Genomic DNA, 17712 nt, shown 5'->3' with positions numbered 1-17712 from the left:
CCTCGTGGTATTTACACAAGCGGAAGAGGCAGTTCAACCGTTGGCCTCACTGATTATGTTGCTGCATCTGGTTGCAGGCGAGGTGTGAGGGGTGGCCGCTGCATTTTTGACAGATTGGTCTTGAGGGAATGAGTAGAAAAAAATCATTTGGTGAGTCATTGGATTGCCTCAGTTTATTTGAGAAGGCCGAAAATAACTCAATAAAATACATCTATTTGGTTATGGGAATATCCATTTGCGTTTTCTTGATGTGGTACTGATGTCCAGACAGTTTCCTTTACTTTTTCTACAAAGGTAATTGCCTTTGTCTATATTTTGTCTGCTGCTATTGTCGTTCCTGAGATTGCGCATTTCATGGATTTTGTTTGAATGTGGGCTTAGTTTGCAGTCATAATGTTGAGCTGATTGTTTGAGAGATAATATCTATTATTTTAGTCCTATGAAGCAGCAAGTTGCTTCTCTGGATGTTCTCCACATGAATACTCTTCAGTTCTGCTATGGTTTGTCGTATAAGAAACAAAAGAATATTCTTCAGCCTTTAGTTTGTTCACGTGATTCACAACTGTTATTACCATGCGTGCATGCTATTTAATATGTGGTCTGAAAATATTTTTTTCTTCTGTTTCTAATGAAATTATGGTTCTATTAGCCAACACATGTTCACCCTTAACAAATCAGGGATAATCTAATGGTCTTCTATATGGTTGCCTTAAATACCAAGCCAAAAAGCTTTTCTTTATTCTCTTTCTGGTTTCACTGAATTTCTTTCAGAAGTATTATACCATGATGTGCTCTGATGGATGGACATGGCAAAGAAAAAAGATAGCCTACTGTTGGTTGGTTCCTATTTGACCTGATTAATTAATTTGTGAATGCGCAGTTAGGTTGTGAAATATTGTGACCCCACCTCGAGTCTCCAAATGCTTGACATGTCTTTGTTTTGATTCAAGGATCCTGTGCCACCTATCGTCACCGAGCTCCTCTGCATCCACCATGTCCCTCCTCGTCGTGTGTGGTGGCCAGAAGGCCCGCTTTACTGGAAGCGAGACAGACAAAGAGGCCAAGCCGTATGCGCAGTTGTCACTCATGTCGAGCACTGCCATAGAGACAGACGAGGAGGGGCCATCGCCGGCATTCTTTCTCCTCAGTTTCCACAACAGGAGCCCCTCAAACGTCACTGAGCAATGGAAGCAACATCTGTTGAGAAGCTAGAGGACTTTTCACTTGATAGCATCCTTACAGGAGTATCATACTTCTCATACATTGTAATTTTCATTAGATAGAAAACATTTAGATACGTCTCATACACAACCAATGTTCACGAATTCAACCTCATACTTTCTTAATGGCCATACTGTAGGCAGATATAGCTGAAACTTGATGAGATCCACACGACCGAAAACTGTAGGTGTACCAAAGTTTGCATGAGCATGCTTGATTAGTGGGAATTCCAAGTGGCTTTCTATGTGAAAATTGAGGTCAATTATAGTTTGCATTTGGCTGCCTGTATGTTCTGCTTGCAAGCATGGGCAATTTGTCCTGCCTATTTTACTTGCTCTAAAACTCGTGCAACTATTCATGGTCCGAAAGGATTACCGCCATTCTTCTGAACTGTTATGGTAAGTAGAGTGGATCCTCATTAAATCTTGGTATGTGCAGGCTCTTGCATGGGCATGTGCTACGTCCAGTCGGCGACCTCATCGCCGACCACATCGAGACCATAATGGGAACCCATCAGTGCAACTCCAACATTCGATTTGCGTCGTCTATGCATTCTTGGTTAGCGCACTCTGTGACTAGGGATTAACTTATCAATGCCTACAAGTTGTAGGCTAGGGTTTTAGTCGGAAGTAGAGGACAAGTAGATCTCGAAGGTTTCAGCCGAAAAGTACTCGACGATATGAAAACTAGGGTTTGTGAGACAATGATTCGATGATTTCTTTGTCCTTCGACTCCCCCTTATATAGGAGGCGGAGCCGAGGGATTCGTAATACGCAAGTTACAGAGTCCGGGAGGGTTTTCAACTCATCCCGCAAGATTACAAGTATTGCTTCCAAATACAACTCTAACTTTCCTTAATAATAACTTGGGCTTCTGATTCTTCTTACCCTTCGGGTCATGGGTCTTCAGTAAACCCCGGGTACCATCTTCGGCAGGCCCATTGGGGATGCCTATGTCAGTAGCCCCCGAGATTTTGCTTGAATCGCAGAGTCAGGGAAAATCTCCAACTTTATATTCATTCAATAACTTTGAACTTTATCACATATCTTTGTATGCGAAATTATATATTGTGCAGGGATAATGGTAGTTGGGGCTAGTTCATCTGACGGATCAGGTACTAGTTAACTGCTCTAGTGGCAATCCGCAAAAACCTACTTCAAGATCACGTCCCTGGACATGATCTCGGGATACTGGTGTAAACTTCGACAGGTGCCGCTTAAGGTCTTACCATTCTGTCGAGTCCCAGTCATATTTTATCGGATACACTACAAGAAAAGTTGCCATGGCCGACGAAGTTGAAGTCGCGCCGTGGTTGCTGGTGTACCATGGCCAATGATTTTGGGTCCCTCCGTGGTGCATGTCAAAACTTTTTTTTTCTCGTTTTTGAGGCCACCTAGCGCGACGAAAGCGGCCAAAACGTCGCGTATGGTGGCCCGGGACGTGGTGCATCTCGAAATCTCGGGTTCGCCGGCCGAGTCAACGCAAATCCGCACCGCCGAGGGATGTAGGGCCCAGATGGCAGCCTCTCTGGCATTGTTTTTTTTCTCGATCGCGCCATCTCGTTCAACGTTCTCCGATCGAGCCGTTTACGATGCAGGATCATGGGTCCCGCATGTCATTGATGCGTGTAGTTGACACGTCCGTTGGGAACCCCAAGAGGAAGGTGTGATGCGCACAGCGGCAAGTTTCCCTCAGTTAGAAACCAAGGTTTAATCGAACCAGTAGGAGTCAAGAAGCACGTTGAAGGTTGATGGCGGCGGGATGTAGTGCGGCGCAACACCAGAGATTCCGGCGCCAACGTGGAACCTGCACAACACAACCAAAGTACTTTGCCCCAACGAAACAATGAGGTTGTCAATCTCACCGGCTTGCTGTAACAAAGGATTAACCGTATTGTGTGGAAGATTATTGTTTGCAGAGAAAACAGTATAAACAAGTATTGCAGCAGATTTGTATTTCAGTATTAAAAGAATGGACCGGGGTCCACAGTTCACTAGAGGTGTCTCTCCCATAAGATAAAAGCATGTTGGGTGAACAAATTACAGTCGGGCAATTGACAAATAGAGAGGGCATACCAATGCACATACATGACATGATAAGTATAGTGAGATTTAATTGGGCATTACGACAAAGTACATAGACCGCCATCCAACTGCATCTATGCCTAAAAAGTCCACCTTCAGGTTATCATCCGAACCCCTCCAGCATTAAGTTGCAAAGCAACAGTACAATTGCATTAAGTATGGTGCGTAATGTAATCAATAACTACATCCTCGGACATAGCGCCAATGTTTTATCCCTAGTGGCAACAAAGACAACACAACCTTAGAACTTTCGTCACATCGTCCCGAGTGTCAATGCGGGCATGAACCCACTATCGAGCATAAGTACTCCCTCTTGGAGTTAAAAGTAAAAACTTGGCCGAGCCTCTACTAGTAACGGAGAGCATGCAAGATCATAAACAACACATATGTAATAACTTGATAATTAACATGACATGGTATTCTCTATCCATCGGATCCCGACAAACACAACATAGAGTATTACGGATAGATGATCTTGATCATGTTAGGCAGCTCACAAGATCCAACAATGAAGCACAATGAGGAGAAGACAACCATCTAGCTACTGCTATGGACCCATAGTCCAGGGGTGAACTACTCACTCATCACTCCGGAGGCGACCATGGCGGTGTAGAGTCCTCCGGGAGATGAATCCCTCTCCGGCAGGGTGCCGGAGGAGATCTCCGTAATCCCCCGAGATGGGATCGGCGGCGGCGGCGTCTCGCAAGGTTTTCCGTATCGTGGTTTTTCGCATCAGGGGTTTCGCGATGGAGGCTTTAAGTAGGCGGAAGGGCAGAGTCGGGGGCCAGACGAGGGGGCCACACCATAGGGCGGCGCGGGCCCCCCAGGACGCGCCGCCTTGTGGTGTCGCCACCTCGTGGCCCCACTTCGTATGTTCTTCGGTCTTCCGGAAGCTCCGTGGAAAAATAGGCCCCCGGGTCTTCGTTTCGTCCAATTCCGAGAATATTTCGTTACTAGGATTTCGAAACCAAAAACAGCAGAAAACGTGAACCGGCACTTCGGCATCTTGTTAATAGGTTAGTTCCGTAAAATGCACGAATATGACATAAAGTGTGCATAAAACATGTAGGTATCATCAATAATATGGCATAGAACATAAGAAATTATCGATACGTCGGAGACGTATCAGCATCCCCAAGCTTAGTTCTGCTCGTCCCGAAGTGATATGCCATCATAACCTTGATCATACTATTTGTAAACATATGTAGTGAATGCAGCGATCACAACAATGGTAATGACATGAGTAAACAAGTGAATCATAAAGCAAAGACTTTTCATGAATAGTACTTCAAGACAAGCATCAATAAGTCTTGCATAAGAGTTAACTCATAAAGCAATAAATCAAAGTAAAGATATTGAAGAAACACAAAGGAAGATTAAGTTTCAGCGGTTGCTTTCAACTTGTAACAAGTATATCTCATGGATAATTGTCAACATAGAGTAATATAACAAGTACAATATGCAAGTATGTAAGAATCAATGCACAGTTCACACAAGTGTTTGCTTCTTGAGGTGGAGAGAGATAGGTGAACTGACTCAACATAAAAGTAAAAAGAATGGTCCTTCAAAGAGGAAAGCATCGATTGCTATATTTGTGCTAGAGCTTTTATTTTGAAAACATGAAATAATTTTGTCAACGGTAGTAATAAAGCATATGAGTTATGTACATTATATCTTACAAGTTGCAAGTCTCATGCATAGTATACTAATAGTGCCCGCACCTTGTCCTAATTAACTTGGACTACCGGATCTTTGCAATGCACATGTTTTGACCAAGTGTCACAATGGGGCACCTCCATGTCGCCTGTACAAAGGTCTAAGGAGAAAGCTCGCATTTTGGATTTCTTGCTTTTGATTATTCTCAACTTAGACATCCATACCGGGACAACATGGACAACGGATAATGGACTCCTCTTTAATGCATAAGCATGTGGCAACAATTATTATTCTCATATGAGATTGAGGATATATGTCCAAACCGAAACTTCCACCATGAATCATGGCTTTAGTTAGCGGCCCAAAGTTCTTCTCTAACAATATGCATGCTCCAACCATGAAGGTGGTAGATCTCTCTTGCTTCGGACAAGACGGACATGCATAGCAACTCACATGATATCCAACAAAGAATAGTTGATGGCGTCCCCGTAAACATGGTTATCGCTCAACAAGCAACTTAATAAGAGATAAAGTGCATAAGTACATATTCAATACTACAATAGTTTTTAAGCTATTTGTCCCATGAGCTATATATTGCAAAGGTGAATGATGGAATTTTAAAGGTAGCACTCAAGCAATTTACTTTGGAATGGCGGATAAATACCATGTAGTAGGTAGGTATGGTGGACACAAATGGCATAGTGGTTGGCTCAAGTATTTGGGATGCATGAGAAGTATTCCCTCTCGATACAATGTTTAGGCTAGCAAGGTTATTTGAAACAAACACAAGGATGAACGGTACAGCAAAACTCACATAAAAGACATATGGTAAACATTATAAGACTCCATACCGTCTTCCTTGTTGTTCAAAACTCAATACTAGATATTATCTAGACTCTAGAGAAACTAAATATGCAAACCAAATTAACAAGCTCTAAGTGTTTCTTCATTAATGGGTGCAAAGTATATGATGCAAGAGCTTAAACATGAGCACAACAATTGCCAAGTATCAAATTATCCAAGACATTATAGCAATTTACTACATGTATCATTTTCCAATTCCAACCATATAACAATTTAACGAAGAAGAAACTTCGCCATGAATACTATGAGTAGAACCTAAGGACATATTTGTCCATATGCTACAGCGGAGCGTGTCTCTCTCCCATAAAGTGAATGCAAGGATCCATTTTATTCAAACAAAACAAAAACAAAAACAAACCGACGCTCCAAGCAAAGTACATAAGATGTGGCCGAATAAAAATATAGTTTCAGGGGAGGAACCTGATAATGTTGTCGATGAAGAAGGGGATGCCTTGGGCATCCCCAAGCTTAGACGCTTGAGTCTTCTTAATATATGCAGGGGTGAACCACCGGGGCATCCCCAAGCTTAGAGCTTTCACTCTCCTTGATCATATTGCATCATACTCCTCTCTTGATCCTTGAAAACTTCCTCCACACCAAACTCGAAACAACTCATTAGAGGGTTAGTGCATAATAAAAATTCACATGTTCAGAGGTGACACAATCATTCTTAACACTTCTGGACATTGAATAAAGCTACTGGACATTAGTGGATCAAAGAAATTCATCCAACATAGCAAAAGAGGCAATGCGAAATAAAAGACAGAATCTGTCAAAACAGAACAGTCCGTAAAGATGGATTTTATTAGGCCACCAGACCTGCTCAAACGAAAATGCTCAAATTGAATGAAAGTTGCGTACATATCTGAGGATCATGCTCGTAAATTGGCGTAATTTTCTGAACTACCTACAGGGAGATAGACCCAGATTCGTGACAGCAAAGAAATCTGGAACTGTGCAGTAATCCAAATCTAGTACTTACTTTTCTATCAAAGACTTTACTTGGCACAACAAGACATAAAACTAAGATAAGGAGAGGTTGCTACAGTAGTAAACAACTTCCAAGACACAAATATAAAACAAAAATACTGGAGTAAAAACATGGATTGTCTCCCATAAGCGCTTTTCTTTAACGCCTTTCAGCTAGGCGCAGAAAGTGTATCTCAAGTGTTATCAAAGGGGGGTGCACCTACAGGGGGGTTTGGAGTTTTCTCAACCATGCATAGTATATTGGATACATAAGTTTCAGCGTCTCCCTTTTCATTAGTCTTGGGCTTGCTACTCTCATCGAACAAATTTTCAGGAACAAGCCAAGCATAGTTATGTTCTAGTGCATCATTCATAGCTAGGAGTTTACATGGTATTGGTGCTTTGATCTCCCCACCATCATTAGCATTATTAGTGTACCTTATCCTATCCATATCCATTTTTTCAAGGAGGCTAACAAAATTAGTATGAGAACCAAGCATATTAAATTTAGAAAAGACCTTTCTAGCCTCTCTTGCTAGACCACCAAATTCTCTAAGAAGGGTTTCTAAAACAAAATCTTTCTTTTCCCCCTCTTCCAAATCACCAAGTGTAAGAAACATGTGTTGGATTATAGGATTGAGATTAACAAATTTAGTTTCCAACAGGCGAACTAAAGCAGCAAGCAGCAATTTCATAAGTAGGAGCAAGTTCTACCAAGTGTCTATCTTCAAAATCTTCAACGGTACTAACATGGGTGAAAAATTCTTCTATATTGTTCCTCCCAATTATAGACCCTTGTCCTACCGGTATGTTCTTTGTGGTAAAATTAAAAGGAAACATGATGAATCAAGTAAAGTAAATGCAAGTAAACTAATTTTTTTGTGTTTTTGATATAGCAAACAAGATAGCAAATAAAGTAAAGCTAGCAACTAATTTTTTTGTGTTTTGATATAATGCAGCAAACAAAGTAGTAAATAAAATAAAGCAAGACAAAAACAAAGTAAAGAGATTGAGAAGTGGAGACTCCCCTTGCAGGCGTGTCTTGATCTCCCCGCAACGGCGCCAGAAATTTGCTTGATGCGTGTAGTTGACACATCCGTTGGGAACCCCAAGAGGAAGGTGTGATGCGCACAGCGGCAAGTTTCCCTCGCTTAGAAACCAAGGTTTAATCGAACCAGCAGGGAGTCAAGAAGCACGTTGAAGGTTGATGGCGGCGGGATGTAGTGCGGCGCAACACCGGAGATTCCGGCGCCAACGTGGAACCTGCACAACACAACCAAAGTACTTTGCCCCAATGAAACAAGTGAGGTTGTCAATCTCACCGGCTTGCCGTAACAAAGGATTAACCGTATTGTGTGGAAGATGATTGTTTGCAGAGAAAACAAGTATAAACAAGTATTGCAACGAGATTTGTATTTCAGTATTAAAAGAATGGACCGGGATCCACAGTTCACTAGAGGTGTCTCTTCCATAAGATAAAAGCATGTTGGGTGAACAAATTACAGTCGGGCAATTGACAAATAGAGAGGGCATAACAATGCACATACATGACATGATAAGTATAGTGAGATTTAATTGGGCATTACGACAAAGTACATAGACCGCCATCCAACCGCATCTATGCCTAAAAAGTCCACCTTCAGGTTATCATCCGAACCCCTCCAGTATTAAGTTGCAAAGCAACAGACAATTGCATTAAGTATGGTGTGTAATGTAATCAACAACTACATCCTCGGACATAGCGCCAATGTTTTATCCCTAGTGGAAACAGACGACAACACAACCTTAGAACTTTCTCGTCACTCGTCCTGGTGTCAATGCGGCATGAACCCACTATCGAGCATAAGTACTCCCTCTTGGAGTTAAAAGTAAAAACTTGGCCGGAGCCTCTACTAGTAACTGGAGAGCATGCAAGATCATAAACAACACATATGTAATAACTTGATAATTAACATGACATGGTATTCTCTATCCATCGGATCCCGACAAACACAACATAGAGTATTACAGATAGATGATCTTGATCATGTTAGGCAGCTCACAAGATCCAACAATGAAGCACAATGAGGAGAAGACAACCATCTAGCTACCGCTATGGACCCATAGTCCAGGGGTGAACTACTCACTCATCACTCCGGAGGCGACCATGGCGGTGTAGAGTCCTCCGGGAGATGAATCCCCTCTCCGTCGTGGTGCCGGAGGAGATCTCCGGAATCCCCCGAGATGGGATCGGCGGCGGCGGCGTCTCGCAAGGTTTTCCGTATCGTGGTTTTTCGCACCGGGGGTTTCGCGATGGAGGCTTTAAGTAGGCGGAAGGGCAGCAGTCGGGGGCCGGACGAGGGGCCACACCATAGGGCGGCGCGGCCCCCCGGCCGCGCCGCCTTGTGGTGTCGCCACCTCGTGGCCCCACTTCGTGTGTTCTTCGGTCTTCCGGAAGCTCCATGGAAAAATAGGCCCCCGGGTCTTCGTTTCGTCCAATTCCGAGAATATTTCGTTACTAGGATTTCTGAAACCAAAAACAGCGAGAAAATAGGAACCGGCACTTCGGCATCTTGTTAATAGGTTAGTTCCAGAAAATGCACGAATATGACATAAAGTGTGCATAAAACATGTAGGTATCATCAATAATATGGCATAGAACATAAGAAATTATCGATACGTCGGAGACGTATCAGTCATCCTCTATGAACCAAAATTCTTTCTATTCTTGGATTTTTTTTGACCCCCTGATTTCTGGCTACTTCCTTTTTCTTTTGATCCCTTGCCGCCTTGGAAATGTTGAGACCGCTGCTGCTAAATGGGACCCGCATGTCATCCTCTATGTGCAATCAACTTTCTTTTCCTGGAGTTTTTTTTGGCACCTCAAATTTGGTCACTTGCCTTTTTCTTTCGATCCCCTGCCGCCTCTCAAACGGTGATACCGCTGCTGCTAAATGGGACCCGCATGTCATCCTCTATGTACTATATAACTTTCTTTTCTTGGAGTTTTTTTTGGCACCTCAAATTTGGTCACTTACCATTTTCTTTCGATCCCCTGCCGCCTCTCAAACGGTGATACCGCCGCTGCTAAATGGGACCCGCATGTCATCCTCTATGTACTATAAAACTTTCTTTTCTTGGAGTTTTTTTTGGCACCTCAAATTTGGTCACTTGCCTTTTTCTTTCGATCCCCTGCCGCCTCTCAAACGGTGATACCGCTGTCGCTAACCGGGACCCGCATGTCATCCTCTATGTACTATAAAACTTTCTTTTCTTGAATTATTTTTGGCACCTCAAATTTGGTCACTTACCTTTTTCTTTCGATCCCCGCCGCCTCTCAAACGGTGATACCGCCGCCGCTAAATGGGACCCGCATGTCATCCTCTATGTACTATAAAACTTTCTTTTCTTGAATTATTTTTGGCACCTCATATTTGGTCACTTACCTTTTTCTTTCGATCTCATGCCACGTTTGAAACGTTGAGGAACCTGCAGGCTCATGGGACCCGCATGTCATCCTCTATGTACTATAAAAGTTCATTTTCTTGATTTTTTTTCACCCTCTGATTTTTGGAAATTTCTTTTTGCTTTTGATCCCCTGCCGCCTCTCAAACGGTGATACCGCTGCTGCTAAATGGGACCCGCATGTCATCCTCTATGTACTATAAAACTTTCTTTTCTTGAATTATTTTTGGCTGCTCATATTTTTTCACTTGCCTTTTTCTTTCGATCCCCCGCCGCCTCTCAAACGGTGATACCGCCGTCGCTAAATGGGACCCGCATGTCATCCTCTATGTACTATAAAACTTTCTTTTCTTGAATTATTTTTGGCTCCCGATATTTTTTCACTTGCCTTTTTATTTCGATCTCATGCCACGTTTGAAACGTTGAGAGACCTGCCGGCTCATGGGACCCGCATGTCATCCTCTATGTGCTATAAAAGTTTCCTTTGTTGGATTTTTTTTCACCCTCTGATTTTTGGCTTGCCTTTTTCTTTTGATCCCCTGCCCCCTTTGAAACGTTGAGTAAGCTGTTGGCTCAAGGGACCCGCATTTCATCCTCTATGTCCATCAACTTTCTTTTCTTGGATTTTTTTTCACCCCCTAATTACTAGCTACTTTCTTTTTCTTTTGATCTCAAGCCGCATTACAAACATTGAGACCGCTGCTGCAAAATGGGACCCACATGTCATCCTCTATGTACAATAAATCTTGGATTATTTTTGGCTCCCGATATTTGGTCACTTGCCTTTTTCTTTCGATCTCATGCCACCTTTGAAACTTTGAGTAAGCCGCCGGCTCATGGGTCCCGCATGTCATCCTCTACGAACAATAAAAGTTTCCTTTCTTGGAGTTATTTTTGACCCCTAATTTCTAGCTATTTGCCTTTTTCTTTTGATCCCCTGCCCCCTTTGAAACGATGAGGACGCTGTTGGCGGTGTCGGTCCCACATGTCATCCTCTATGAACAATAAAAGTTTCCTTCGGTGGATTTATTTTTGACCCCTAATTAATTTCTCGGCTATTTCCTTTTTTTTCTTTTGATCCCCTCGCCGCCTTGGAATTATTGAGAATGCTGCTGCCTCATTTTTCTTTTGGTCCCGTGCCGCCTTGGAAACGTTGAGACCGTCTGCTACAAAATAGGACCCGCATGTCATCCTCTATGTACAATAAAGTTTCTTTTCTTGGATTATTTTTGGCTCCCGATATTATGTCACTTGGCTTTTTCTTTCGATCTCATGCCGACTTTGAAACGTTGAGGATGCCGCTGCCTCATGGGTCCCGCATGTCATCCTCTCGTAACTATAAATGTTTTCTTTTCTTGTATTTTTTTACCAACTGATTTTTGGATTTTTTTATTTTCGATCCCCTCGCCGCCTTTGAAACGTTGACGACGCTCGCCGGCTCATGCGTCCCCGATGTCGGCCTCCCCGTACAAGAAACATGTGATATTTTATTTTGCGTACAATAAACGTTGTATTTCGCTCCGAGCTATTGCAAACGGATAAATTAAATCTTTATATCTACATAAACAAACTTATATGTTGAATCTCCTTGTTTTTTGTTTTTGCGAAGCATATGACTTTCCCTGTTTTTTTTTGAGAAAAATTCGACCTTTCCTGTTTTGGAGTGGGCTGAAATTGTACGAGTCAAAAGGCCCAAGCAGGATAGTTCAAAGGCCCGTATGTCCGGATACGACCCCAATTGAAATCTTTCTTTTCTTGGATTTTTTTTCACACCCCGATTTCTCGGCTACTTCATTTTTCTTTCGGTCCCGTGCCGCCTTTGAAGCGTTGAGACCGCTGCTATAAAATGGGACCCGCATGTCATCCTCTATGTACAATAAAGTTTCTTTTCTTGGATTATTTTTGGCTCCCGATATTATGTCACTTGCCTTTTTATTTCAATCTCATGCCGACTTTGAAACGTTGAGGAAGCTGCTGGCTCATGGGTCCCGCATGTCATCCTCTATGAACAATAAAAGTTTCCTTTGTTGGATTTATTTTTTTTCCCTAATTTCTGGCTATTTGCCTTTTTCTTTTGATCCCCTGCCCCCTTTCAAACGATGACGACGCAACTGGCAAGTCGGTCCCACATGTCATCCTCTATGAACAATAAAAGTTTCCTTTGATGGATTTATTTTTGACCCTAATTAATTTCTTGCTATTTCCTTTTTTCTTTTGATCCCCCGCCGCCTTGAAATAGTTGAGGATGCCGCCGCCTCATGGGTCCCGCATGTCATCCTCTCGTAAAGGTAAATGTTTCTTTTCTTGAATTTGTTTACCAACTGATTTTTGGCTTATTTTTTCTTTCGATCTCCTCGCCACCTTTAAAACGTTGACGACGCTCGTCGGCTCATGGGTCCCCAATGTCAGCCTCCCCATACCGCAAATCCTCTTTCCGCAAAGGTTGTATTTCTAGATAGATAAGGTGGATTCGAATCCGCCATGGTTCAGGCAGCTCGGTAAGCCTTCTTGCACTCGATTAATGGAAGTAGTGTATAGCAAGGTCAAGACATGTGGCTCGGTGTAATGAATCTATTTGAATCATGTTGTGGGTTCAATCTCGATAGTTCTCTAACAGGTCAGCCAAAATAGAAATTAAGTTTTTTTCTAAAACGGAAATGCAAATTAAGATGAACACAAACATTAGTTATCATAATAGCTGATCATACATACATACTTGCTAAGAGCAAAAGCTTGCCGTAGTTTTACCACCCATACAATTAATTAGCAGCTCGTATAAGATAACCTTATATAAGTATAACTACAAATGCATTTGCTAAGGGCTCATGGGGCAACAGAACTAGACAACCGCGAACTTTATGACCAGCATGTCACAGCGGCATCGAAAGATCTTGACCTTCAACTTTGATCCAATGCGAAGTTTGGCACCGTCAATGAACTTTTTCCACTCGGAAGTAACAGCCAAGCGGCCATCTGTGGGACTGACGGAGTACCGTCCCTCCACGGTGAGACCTTCACTCTCCATGACGAGGGAAATCTTGCCCCTTCGGCCAACATTGAGATCCTTGGCGATACTTTTAGGCAATTTCTGATTCAAAGCAAGAGATACCACCAAAAATTAGTCAATGGAACCAATGCACTGAACCATGTGAGACTTTGAGCAGAGAAGACATCAAGATAAGAGCAGTTATGCTGTCATATACTCACGAACATAGCCTTCAGATGCGTCCTGGTCACCACACGGGTGGCCACAGCAATGAGCCGAGACCTCGGTGATCTGGCCTGCGCAGGTGCAGGAGCCCGGGCTGGTACACGAGCCGGTGCCGATGCAGAGACCGCCGGGCAGGTGGCAGAACGGTGCCTCTAGAGGAACCGGTGCCGATGCAGGAGACCGTTGGGCAGGTGTGCAGAAACGGTGCAGCTAGAGGAACCAGTGGCTGATGCAGGAGCCTCGCCGGGTAGGTGTAGTATATGGGGCCTCTACAGGAACCAATGCCGATGTAGGGGACTCGCCGGGTAGATGCAGTAAATGGAGCTGGTACAGAACCGGTGCCGATGCAGGAGAGTGAGAAGCCGGTGCCGGTGCTCGGTGTGGTTGCCCTTTGTGACATCCGCTCATGTTCCATCGTGGGATCCGCAGCTTTGATCATGTTAAACCCAGCAAGCTAGAACAGAGGGAATGGTTTAGAACAACTCGCCGTAACAGCTTATCAAAAGATATGAGTAGAAAAAAGTTACATATTATATATTTGGAAGTGTCTCCAACTCCGTAAGCGCTACGTATAACCGCCCGTTTGAGTTTCGATCCTCAGCTCGTCGCCCTTCTTCGGACCGTAGTCAAAAGCAAACTTTCTCCAATCATGTCCATACAAATATGTGATGGCCTCGCGTCTTGTAGACATACACCTCATAGACCGTGTAGGTGTTCATCAATTTGCCATTGCCATGCATAGTGAAAGACCCTTCATGCGGACACATCCGGTTAATCATAGGACGAAGTTCACAAGGTACAGATCCGCATGTGAAAATTGATACAAATGTAAGAAGCAGTGAAGACTAAAAACAAGACTTTACTATATGCCAATTCATGCTAAACCACTGAGAATACATACCTGTAACTCTGCGAAGGAGCTACTAGAAAGGTAGATAGAGCCATAGGAGGTGTTATATGCGGGGTATGTACATGGGCCCGCCATATTCCCGCAAGCTCGGCATCGGGATGGTGAAGGAAACATGGGAGGTACTACTAGTGCGTAGCGCTCGAATGTAAGTGGAAGAATTAGGTTGTGTAAAGTGCATAGTTCGGAGCAATGCAAATGTTGACAAGCGAGTGCATAACACTATGTTACAAACCGAACAAGTGAAAAATTAGTGTATGATGAATATAAGCATGCTAATTTGGTGTTTCCGAATTCCAAAAAGCATTAGACAGAGCCGGTGATAATATCGACATAAATCATGGCATGTATATGTGGCTTAAGAAAATATACCCGAACCCTTGGATGGTTACGGCACGGTCGGTCCTTGGACTTGAGCTTATATAAGCATCCGGAAGGTGGGGCCGACAAGAACTTGGTGGCAGCCTCTGCAGATGCCTCATCACAGCTAGCTTGCAATCCATTTGACCAATGAAGGGTTAGCAGCTTCAGCCGCATATGAAAATTGAAGAGCAACAGATATCGAGCAGTGATATATAAAATGAATCTATGAGACACCGATGCATATAGTGCCGGATGTAAGTGTAAGAATAGGTGTGTGTGTTTCGAACTATTGGTAAGCATTAGACAAAGCCGGCAATAAACAGACAAAAATCAAATCATGTATGAGGATTAAGAAAATATACCCGCTATCGAAAAGGGTACCACCCAGCTGGCCCGTGGCCTTGTGCTTGAGGAGGTTTTCGAAGATGGTGGCGGCACCATCGTCTTCACAAGCAGCCTCATCAGGATCATTTTTTATCCATTTGAGTAGAGGCACGTAAGTTTCATCCTCGCATATGAATAGCAACAGAACTCATCATTGATATTTAATAAATCTATGAGATAGACCGATGCAAATAGTGCGGGTGTAAGTGGAAGAATAGGGTTGTGCATAGAGAACAGCTTGACAACAATGCAAATGATTACAAAAGAAGCCAATGGAAATCAACATTTTATATACTCGGATGAGACAGATCGAAAAGTGAAAAATTAGTGCATGATGATTGTAAGCAAACGCAAGTGTTTCGAACTTTTGGTAAGCATTAGACAAAGCCAACAAGAATTAAACAGATAATAATGAAATCATGTATGTGGATTAAGAAAATATACCAGATTCATTAAAAGGTCACCACCCAGCTGGCCCATGGCCTCGTGCTTGTAGAGGTTTTCGAAGATGGTGCCGGCACCATCATCCTCACAAGCAGCCTCATTAGCCTCATTTTGCATCCACTTGAGTAAAGGCGCAGCAGCTTCAGCCTCGCATAAGAATGGGAACAGATCTCAGCGAAGTGATATTGAATGACTCTGAGATAGACTGATGCAAATAGTGCGGGTGTAAGTGGAAGGGTATGGCCGTGTATGGACAACAGTTCACAACAATGCAAGGGTGTGTTCGGTTCTGAAACAACGTGGAATGGAATGGAATGGTTCCATTTCGGAGGAATGGAATGGTTAAATTTTTGTTCGGTTGGGATAAATGGAGAGCATAAGAGATCGAGGTTAAACTAACCATTTGTCTCAAAATTGTAATTAACAATTGCAAATGACATTTTAATCTCAAAGTCGTAATTAACAGCGCCTAATGGTGCTCTTTTAATCTAAAAATCGTAATTAACATCATTTTTTGTTGGGTTAGGGGAACTGAAGTAGATGAACATTACTGTATGATGATTGTAAGCAAACGAATTTGTTGTTTCTAAACTTTTGGCTTCGAGATCTTATGGGTTTCAACTCTAGCCTAACCCAACTTGTTTGGGACTGAAAGGCTTGGTTGTTGTTGTTGTTGTTGTTGTAAACTTTTGGCAAGCATAGAAAAAACCGACAATAAACATAGAAAAATCAAGGCATGTTTTGTGGATTAAGAAAATATACCATATTCATTAAAAGATCACCACCCAGCTGGCGCGTGGCCTTGTGCTTGTAGAGGCATTTAGAAGATGGGGGCGGCATCAACATACTGGCAGCCTGATCAGCCGCAGTTTTGATCTTCCTTTTGAGTAAAGGCCCTAAAGTTTCGGTCTGCATATGAATAGCAAAACAAAAGGCAGACCTCAGTAGTGATATTGAATTACCGTATGAGATAGACCGATGCATATAGTGGATGCTCTTAGCCTTTTGCAGCGTGAACACTAGCTATGGACAGACAAAAAACTAGTTAACTCAGCTTTGTCTAGATATGAATGTACTACCACCATCCAAAAGCTTAAGCCTTATTTATTTTTGAGAAATCAAAACAAGCAAAGTTTAACCAAAATTTTAGAACATTCTATCAACAAATATAATACTGTGTAGATACCGTAGGAAAATATATTTTATTATCTATTTAATGATATTAATTTTGTATTTTGCATGTTACCGATTTTTGGTAAAAGCTTAGTCAAACATGGTATAGTTTGACTTTCTAAAAATAATATAAGCCCAAAGCTTTGGGATGGAGTGCGTAGTATCTAGAGCTAAAACACATCTAGATACATCCGTATCTACAGATAGTTGAGTCAATTAATTTGGATCTGAGGGAGTATCGGATTCGACTACATCATGGTAAGTTGGTTAAAAAAAATTACCTCGGGCGGTCCCCGCCCAGCTCGGCAAGTGGCATTTCGCTTCTTGTACCGCAGATCGGGCCATGCTCCCGCAAGCAGTGGGGCGCTATTCTCGTTCCCCATAGCCTCAAGCACGGAACCTGGAGGTACCAACCTGATACAGAGAATATAGAGCATGGTGTCACAGAGGCTTTACGCACAAACAGCTGAAGACATGTGCTACTTTAAGCATATTCCAGAACAGGAATAGATTGATGATGCAGAGAGACACTTAAAAGGTAAAGAGTGAATAAGTGATACGTCCAAAACGTATCTACTTTCCCGAACACTTTTGCTATTGTTTTGCCTCTAACTTGTGTATTTTGGATGCAACTAACGCGGACTAACGCTGTTTTCAGCAGAACTGTTATGGTGTCTCGTTTTTGTGCAGAAATCCAACTTTCAGGAAAAACCTCGGGATTTTGACGAAAGGGCCTATTTTCCCAGAATACTAACGGAGCCAGAAGGACAATTGAAGTGGAGGCCCGAGGGCCCCACACCACATGACGGCATGGCCCAGGGGGGGCCCGCGCGGCCATGTGGTGTGGCCCCCTCGGCTGGCCTCCGACGCCCCCCTTCGGACTACTTATTCGCCTCGACCTAAAAACGCACAAAGAGAAGTCGAAGTCGCCAGAAACCCTCCAGAACGCCGCCACATCGCGAAACTCCGTCGTGTGAGCCAGAAGTCTCCGT

General features: G+C 43.0%; 1 long non-coding RNA gene across 1 annotated transcript in view; it reads left to right on the top strand.

Annotated features, from left to right (window-relative positions):
* The first annotated feature begins 1742 nt into the window (after nt 1-1742).
* The window catches only part of LOC124702695, a 69886-nt gene continuing 53916 nt past the window's right edge, over nt 1743-17712 (top strand). The window contains exon 1 of the long non-coding RNA XR_007002596.1: nt 1743-1779. This is a non-coding gene — a long non-coding RNA (uncharacterized LOC124702695). The remainder of the gene's footprint in view (nt 1780-17712) is intronic.

This window comes from Lolium rigidum, chromosome 3 (genome assembly GCF_022539505.1).
Source record: "Lolium rigidum isolate FL_2022 chromosome 3, APGP_CSIRO_Lrig_0.1, whole genome shotgun sequence".
Lineage (NCBI taxonomy): Eukaryota > Viridiplantae > Streptophyta > Magnoliopsida > Poales > Poaceae > Lolium > Lolium rigidum.
This window is presented reverse-complemented; position numbering and strand designations above follow the sequence as displayed.